Source organism: Suncus etruscus, chromosome 2 (genome assembly GCF_024139225.1).
Source record: "Suncus etruscus isolate mSunEtr1 chromosome 2, mSunEtr1.pri.cur, whole genome shotgun sequence".
In the NCBI taxonomy this organism is placed as follows: Eukaryota; Metazoa; Chordata; class Mammalia; order Eulipotyphla; family Soricidae; genus Suncus; species Suncus etruscus.
Window position 1 is genome coordinate 20,481,812 of NC_064849.1, and position 8,638 is coordinate 20,490,449.

General features: G+C 40.3%; 1 non-coding gene across 1 annotated transcript; it reads right to left on the reverse strand.

Moving 5' to 3' along the window:
* Window positions 1–1,009: 1,009 nt before the first annotated feature.
* On the reverse strand, window positions 1,010–1,223 carry LOC126002959 (small nucleolar RNA U3). The gene has a single exon (XR_007493529.1). It is a non-coding gene; the product is annotated as a small nucleolar RNA U3 (small nucleolar RNA).
* Window positions 1,224–8,638: the final 7,415 nt, after the last annotated feature.

Genomic DNA, 8,638 nt, shown 5'->3' on the forward strand with positions numbered 1-8,638 from the left:
GGTGGCGCTAGAGGTAAAGCATCTGCCTTGGAAGCACTAGGGCGGACCTTGGTTCGATCCCCTGGCATCCCATGTGGTCTCTATACAGCTAATTTATCATTCAGATTTGAAGGAATGTTACAGAACTTCATGGGCAGGCAACGGCTTTGGGAATTCATAGCCTTGAAACCAGTTTTGCAAGTATTAAAAAGAGCTCTAAAGGACAGGACAAACTTTTCAAAAAGTGGCATTGGATATGGCACTCAATAATGATGCATATGAATGCCCTCTAGAAGGTTAAGAACGGCATGTTTAATATTCCTTCCTAGAGTGTGGACATAGCTAGTAAGGAGTGGGACAGTGGCGATAGGATTGGTGTTGGAACACGGTATGCCTGAAATAACTCTATTATAAACAACATGGTAAACCATAGTGACTTAATAAAAAATTTTAAATCTTTATTCTAGGGCCACACTGGCAGCTGTCTCAGGTATTACTTCTGGCTCTACACTCAAAAATCGCTCCTGGCAGGCTTGGGGTACCCTATGGGATGCCAGGAATCAAACCGGGGTCTGTCCTAGGTCGGCCATGTGCTAGGCAAATGCTCTGCTGCTGTGCTATCACTCTGGCCCTTAATTAACAAAAATAAAAGAAAAAATAGCAAAGGGGCCAGAGCAATAACACAGTGGTAGGGCATTTGCCTTGCAGGCAGCCAACCCAGAATAGATCCAGGTTTGATTCTTGTTTTCCTATGTGATCCCTTGAGCATACCAGGAGCAATTTCTGAGCACAGAGCCAGGAGTAATTCCTGAGCACCGCCATTGGTTGTGCTCCTCAAAGAAAAGAGAAGAAGACAAAATATATATTAAATTTAAAAACTATCTTACTTCACTATTTCATCTTCTCTGAAATCCTTTTAAGAGAAAAGGAGACATTCCTAGATTAAATATACAGAGGTGATCACTGACTTTTCTTTTCTTGACAAGAGCCATTATTTATTTATTTATTTATTTATTTATTTATTTATTTTACCACTCATACTGCATCCTCTCCCTCTACCCCTTCCAAAGGAAGGGGAGAATGATCATCAATGACCAAAGGCAGTGGCAAAAGCAACACCTAGAGCCGGCTTCATGCTCAGGAGAGGATGCTCTGGCTTCTCCTCATGGTTCTGGGTGCTCTACACGATCAGAGAAACTTCTCTAGTTAAATACTATAGAAATGATCCCTGTAAGTATAGTCTTAGTGTCAATCCAAGAATCCAAGAAGAGCACAGGAAACTCAGCTCTCCAGGTTCTGGTGGCAGATAGGAGTGGCTTAGCCCACAACAACGCTGGTTAACCCCGGCCTAGCCTTGGATATAGCAGACTCTTTTAAAAGAGACACCTGGAGCTAATTCCTGATCCCAGTGTCAATCCAAGAAGAGCACAGGGAAGAAAAAAAATAAAATTCACGGCCATGCACTTCTTATATAATACAAACCCCATTGCAATACAAAGAATCACAGTTCAAGGGTGACAGTGAGGAAACAACAAAGGACAACAGCAATCGTAGAGTATGAGGATGGCAGTCTGATGACCCCCTAAATGCCAACCACCTGGTTGAGCTTTTGGAAAGGGAGTTTAGAGTGGAGATATGAAGGATGTTTGTAGAACTCAAAGGGAGCATATATCGATCTGAACAGAAATAGATCTGATCTGAAATCAGAAAACTCCAAACTGAAATAATGGGACTGAAAAATGCCAAGAGGATATGAAAAACTCTATGGACAGCCTCTCCAAATAGAGTAACACTAGCTGAAGACAGAATCAGTGAGCTGGAAGATGAGAGAAATAATAACTCCAGACAACAGAAGAGATTGGAAAAGAATCTCAAAGCAAATGATCAGGCAATGGGAAAATACTCAAAGATTTTGAACAGATGAAAATAGAAGTGTTCAATAAATTCATCAGAAGCAACATAAGAATCATTGGAGTCCCAGAAACACAGGAGAAGAATCCCCATGAAGAATCAACAATCATGAACATCATTACAGAGAAACTCCCAGAGTTAATGACTGCATGCAACCAAATTTTGCATGCCTGAAGAGTACCAGCTAAAAGAGACCCAAAGAAAAGCACTCCAATACAGATCCTAGTCACAATGACAAATCACACAGTTAGGGATAGGATACTGAAAGCAGCAAGATCCAAAAGGGAAATACATTCAAAGGAGCAGCCTTAAGATTTACAACAGACATGTCACAAGAAACTCTTAAGGCCAGAAGACAGTGGAGGGATATTGTGACAAGACTGAATGAAATAGATGCTCCACCTAGAATACTGTACCCAACCCGACTCATGTTCAGGTTTGAAGGAAGAGTATATAGCTTCACGGATAAGCAAAAGCTCAGAAACTTTGCAGATGCAAAAACAACCTTAAAGGAGAAACTGAAAGGCCTACTTTAAGATAAGATAGATCAACAGACACACCAGTAATATAAACAAATATGGCATTAACTCACATAACAACCATCTCTCTCAATGTCAATGGACTAAATGCACCAATTAAGAGACACAGAGTGGCGAAATGGATCATAAAGATGAATCCAACCTTCTGCTGCCTACAAGAAATGCACCTGAATAGTCGTCAGAACAAACATAGACTCAAAATCAAATGCTGGAGGAAAATCATCCAAGCAAACAACACCCTTAAAAAAGCTGGGGTGGCCATATTAATATCAGATGACGCAAACTTTAGACTCAGAAAAGTTGTAAGGGACAAAGATGGACACTATGTACTAATCAAGGGATATGTGCAACAGGAAGAAATTGCAATATTAAATATATAATCACCTAATGAGAGACCAGCAAGATATCTAATACAACTATTGACAGATTTGAAAGAGGACATCAATAATAACACAATAATTGTGGGAGACTTCAACACGGCCCTGTCAACACTTGATAGGTCAACCAGATTGAAACCCAACAAAAATATAATAGACCTGAAGAGAGAAATGGAAGAAAGAGGCCTAATATATATAATATATAAAATATATATAGGACAATCCATCCCCAGAAACCTGAATACACATTCTTCTCCAGTGCTAATGGGTCATTCTCCAGGATAGATCACATGCTGACACATAAAACATATCTCCATACAATCAAGAGGATAGAAATTTTGCAGGCTACCTTTGCTGACCATAAAGCTCTGAAATTAGATGTGAACTACAAAGGCATACAGAAGAAAAACTTTGACAACTGGAAATTAAACAGCCTGCTACTGAACAACCAGTGGGTCCGAGATGAAATCAAAGAGGAAATCAAAACTTTCCTGGAAACAAATGACAATAAAAACACAAACTATCAGAAACTGGAACACAGCAAAAGCAGTACTGAGAGGAAATTTTATAGCTTTGCAAGCACACATCAGGAAGGAAGAAGGGGCATACCTGAATAGCATAATGACACAACCTGTAGAATTATAAAATGATGAACAAAAGGATCCAAAAATAAGGAGACAGAAGGAAATAACAAAGCTGAGAGCAGAAATCAATGAAGTGGGGGCCGGGCGGTGGCGCTAAAGGTAAGGTGCCTGCCTTGACTGCGCTAGCCTCGGACGGACTGCGGTTCGATCCCCCGGCGTCCCATATGGTCCCCCAAGCCAGGAGCGACTTCTGAGCGCATAGCCAGGAGTAACCCCTGAGCGTCACCGGGTGTGGCCCAAAAACAAAAAAAAAAAAAAAAAAAAAAAAAAAAAAGAAATCAATGAAGTGGAAACCCAAAAAACAATCCAAAAGATCAATGAAAGTAGAAGTTGGTTCTTCGAAAAAATAAGCAATATTGATAGGCCATTGGCAAAACTCACAAAGAGAGAAACTTGATAACCCGTGTTAGGAATGAAAAGGGGAAGATCACTACAGATATTGCAGAGATTCAAAGGGTAATCAGAGATTACTTCAAGAAACTTTATGCCACGAAAAATGAGAACCTGGAAGAAATGGATAAATTCTTGGATTCTTATAATCTTCCACGGTTGAACAAGGAGGATGTAGCATATCTAAACAGCCCCATCATCATTGCAGAAATTAAAATGGTAATCAAATGTCTGCTCAAAAAAGAAAAGCCCAGGCCCAGATGGATTCATTAATGAATTCTTTCAAACCTTTCAAGAGGAACTACTACCAATCCTGGCCAGGCTCTTTTATGAAATTGAAAAAAAACAAAAAACAAACAACAACAACAACAAAAACCAATAAACGGGAACATTTCCAAACAGATTCTATGACGCCAATATCACCTTGATACCAAAACCAGACAGAGGAGGGCCGGGAGTCTGAGGGAAGTGGCTGAGCCAAGGTTTGGCGAAGCAAGGCGGCGCTGACCATGGTGAGTGAGTGGACAGACGCGCTCCCTCCCCGACTGCTCCCCGCTCCCCGCTTCCCTTCCTCCTTCCATCCGGAGCCCGCGGGGCAGGACCTCGGGGTCCGGGAGCAGTCAGCGCAAAGCCTCTCAAACCCGAGGGGGACCCCGGACTCCCCCCGCACCCCCGAGACGGAGCCAGAGAGAGAGAGAGAGAGAGAAAGAAGAGCGAAGACGTTTCATTTTCCCTAAGAAGAAGGAAGAGGAAACGAATTAAGGGGAGAGAGTGGGAGAAAATGGAACGTTTCCCACCTACTTTAGGGACGAAGAGAAGAGTCAAGAGAAAGAATTGAGAGGAAAGAAGGAAGGAAACTTGGAATTTCCCGATCCTCTTAAAGAAGAATTGTGAGGAAAAGAATTGAAAGGAAAGAAGGAAGGAGAGCTGAAAATTTTCCCACTTGCCTGAAGAATGAAGAGGAAAAGAAAGAAGCAAGAAGGAAGGAAAATTGGAATCTCCCCCATTTACCTCAAGAAGAATGACAAGGAAAAGAACCGAGAGAAAGAATTCAGAGCAGAGGATGAAGGACGAAGGACGTGTGAAACGTTTCGATTTTCTTAAGGAGAATTGCGTGGAAAAGAATTAAAGAGCAAAGAATGAAGGAAAATCGAAGATTTCCCACTTAACGTCTAGAAGAATGAAGAGGAAAAGAATGAAGAGGAAAGAATGAAGGAACATTGAAAATTTCCTATTTACTTTAAGAAGAATGAAGAGGGCTGAAGAGATAGCACGGAGGTAAGGCATTTGCCATGCATGCAGAAGGATGGTGGTTCGAATCCCGGCATCCCATATGGTCCCCCGAGCCTGCCAGGGGCGATTTCTGAGCGTAAAGCCAGGAGGAACCCCTGAGCGCTGCCAGGTGTGACCCAAAAACAAACAAACAAAAAAAAAAAATAAAGAAAAAAAGGAAAGAGAAAAAAGAACCAAGAGAAAGAATTAAGAGGAAAGAACGAAGGAGATTTGAAATTTTCCCGACTTTCTTAAGAATTGAGAGAAAAAGAATTAAAGAGGAAAAAATGAAGGAAAACTGAAAATTTCCCGTTTACTTTAAGAAGAATGAAGAGAAAAAAAGAACCAAGAAAAAGAATTCAGAGGAAAGGACGAAGGAAAGTCGCAGTTTTCCCATTTACCGCAAGAAGAAATAAAAGAGAACTAAGAGGAAAGAATTAAGGGAGACTGGAAGCCAGACATCACGATCCTTATTTATTATTTATTTACTTATTTCTAAGCCAAGGCAGACCAGCGCATCCCCCAAAACCTGCGATCTTCCGACACCCCCGAACCCCTTAATGCGCTCGCGAGCGAGACTGACACTGATTCCCCCTGTCGTTTCTAACCAGTCCAGAGGGAGGTAAAAATGTGGGCCAGCCGTTTACTGGGAGAATTACTGTGTTCTGAAAAAAATTTTTTTGGTTTTGGTTTTTGGGCCACATTCGGTGACCCTTGGGGGTTCCTCCTGGCTCTGCGCTCGGAGATTGCTCCTGGATGGGGGACCTTGGGGAACGCCTGGGATCAAACCGAGGTCCGTTCTGGGTCGGCTGCATGCTGGGCAAACCCTACCGCTGCTCAGACTTGGAGGGTGGGGGGAAGAGTTTATGGCCAAGAAGTGAGGGAAGGCTTCTTTCTCTTTCTTCTTTCTTTCTTTCTTTCTTTCTTTCTTTCTTTCTTTCTTTCTTTCTTTCTTTCTTTCTTTCTTTCTTTCTTTCTTTCTTTCTTTCTTTCTTTCTTTCTTTCTCTCTCTCTCTTTCTTTCTCTCTCTCTCTCTCTTTCTTTCCTTTCTTTCTTTCTTTCTTTCTTTCTTTCCTCTCTCTCTCTCTTTCTTTCTTTCTCTCTCTCTTTCCTTCCTCCCTCCCTCCCTCCCTCCTTTCTTTCTTTCTTTCTTTCTTTCTTTCTTTCTTTCTTTCTTTCTTTCTTTCTTTCTTTCTTTCTTTCTTTCTTTCTCTTTCTTTCTTTCTTTCTTTCTTTCTTTCTCTCTCTCTCTCTCTTTCCTCCCTCCCTCCCTTCCTTCCTTCTTTCTTTCTTTCTTTCTTTCTTTCTTTCTTTCTTTCTTTCTTTCTTTCTTTCTTTCTTTCTTTCTTTCTTTCTTTCTTTTCTTCCTTCCTTCCTTTTTTTCTTTCTTTCAAAATAATTTGCAAACAAAAATTTAAAGCGATCTCCTGTTTTTTTGTTTGATTTTTGGACCACACCCGCAGCGTTCGGGGGTTGCTCTGGTTTTGCGCTCAGAATTCCTTCCTGGCGGGCTGCAGGACCACGTGGGATGCGGGAGACCGAACCGGGGTCGATCATGTGTAGGACCCTATCAGCTGTGCTGTTGCTTCGGTCTCTCCTGTTGTTGTTTTTTAATGACACTTCAAATGATTGAAGTTTTGAATCATACCCATGAGCGATTTATTTGTATTTGCGCATTACTCGTCATACAAAAGCTAAATTGGGAAGCTTTGCGACATTGAAACGGGCACCGGCATCGGTATAATAAGTGAACGAGAATGTGCTGTCTCCTTGCTTGGATATGTGGGCAAAGTGAATGAAAACGTAAGCGCCTTCCTTGCATCTTCCCTTCCTTAAGTTGCATTTCTCCACATCTACGGGACATTGGGAAGTTTCTTCAATGAGTGCTAAGAAGTTGTCTTTTTATTTTTTTCCTTACCGCTGCCCTATCGCTCAGGCCACCAGAAGTTTGTCTTTTTATAAATATCCACGTGTGATTTTGCTAGATGGTAGTGCTCAGTCTTAGGCTGGCAGATGATATGAATTAGATTAAATTAACCGACAGCCACTGACCTAGTTTTAGGCCACCATTAGGAAACTGAAGACAATTGCAAGGTTTCAATACTTCAGACCTTTGTAATACTAGTCCTTTAAGAACTAAGAGTCTTTATATATTGCTCCTGAAAATTGCTACTTCTGAGGAGTCAACCCCGGAGCACCGATGGGTGTGGCCTCAAAACAAACAAACAAACAAACAAAAAACCAGACAGAGATGCTACCAAAACAAAAATTACAGACCAATATCCCTGATGAACACAGATGCTTATTCTGACACATTCTGGCAAATAGAATTCAATGCCTCATCAAGAAGATCATTCACTACAATCAAATAGGTTTCATCCCAGGAATGCAAGGATGGCATTTGTAAATCTATCAACATAATAAATAACATCAACAACAAGAAAAATAAAAATTGCAAATCATCTCAGTAGACGCAGAGAAAGCATTTGATAAGGTCCAACATCCATTCTTGATAAAACTTGATAAAATAGAACGAACCTTTCTCAATATAGTCAAGGCCATCTACCACAAGCCAATGGCAAATATTAACCTCAATGGAGAAAAACTAAAAGCCTTTCCTCTAAATTCTGGTACAAGACAAGGCTGTCTGCTCTCACCACTCCTATTCAACACAGTACTGGAAGTACTTGCTATATAGCAATTAGGCAAGAAAAAGATATCAAGGGAATCCAGATAGGAAAGGAAGAAGTCAAGCTCTCACTGTTCACAGATAGCATGATACTCTACTTAGAAAACCCTAAAGACTCTACCAAAAAGCTTTTAGAAACAACAGATGCATATAGCAATGTGGCAGATTATAAAATTAACAAACAGAAATAAATGGCCTTTTGATGCACCAATAATGATAGGGAAGAAATGGACATTAAGAAAACAACCCCTTTGAAGCTATTGGATGTTTATTGGTCTCTAGGTTTTTATATAGTGAAATTTGAATAACTGAAAACCATGTTTATTTTTAGAAATCATTTCCTTTAGTAGAGACTAATGATGCTTTAGCTTCTGGGAACAAACTTGTATGAGTTCTTCATTGAAATCCAAAAAATTGGAAGCATTTAAATACTTTCAAATCTACACCTATATTTTGCTTGCTTTTTAAAATAAAGTGCTTGTATTTGTATCTCCAAAAAAGAAAAAGAAAAAGAAAAGAAAAGAAAAGAAAAGAAAACAACCCCATTCACATTGTGTCACACAAACTCAAATACCTTGGAGTCAACTTGACTAAAGACGTGAAGGACCTATACGAAGAAAACTATAAAACCCTGTTACAGTAATAAGAGAAGACACACGAAAATGGAAATCCATATCCTACTCTTGGATTGGCAGAATTAACATCATTAAAATGGCAACATTCCCCAAAGCATTGTACAGATTTAATGCAATCCCTCTAAAGATAACCATGACATTCTTCAAAGATGTGGATCAAACACTTCTAAAATTCATTTGGAACAATAAACACCCACGAATA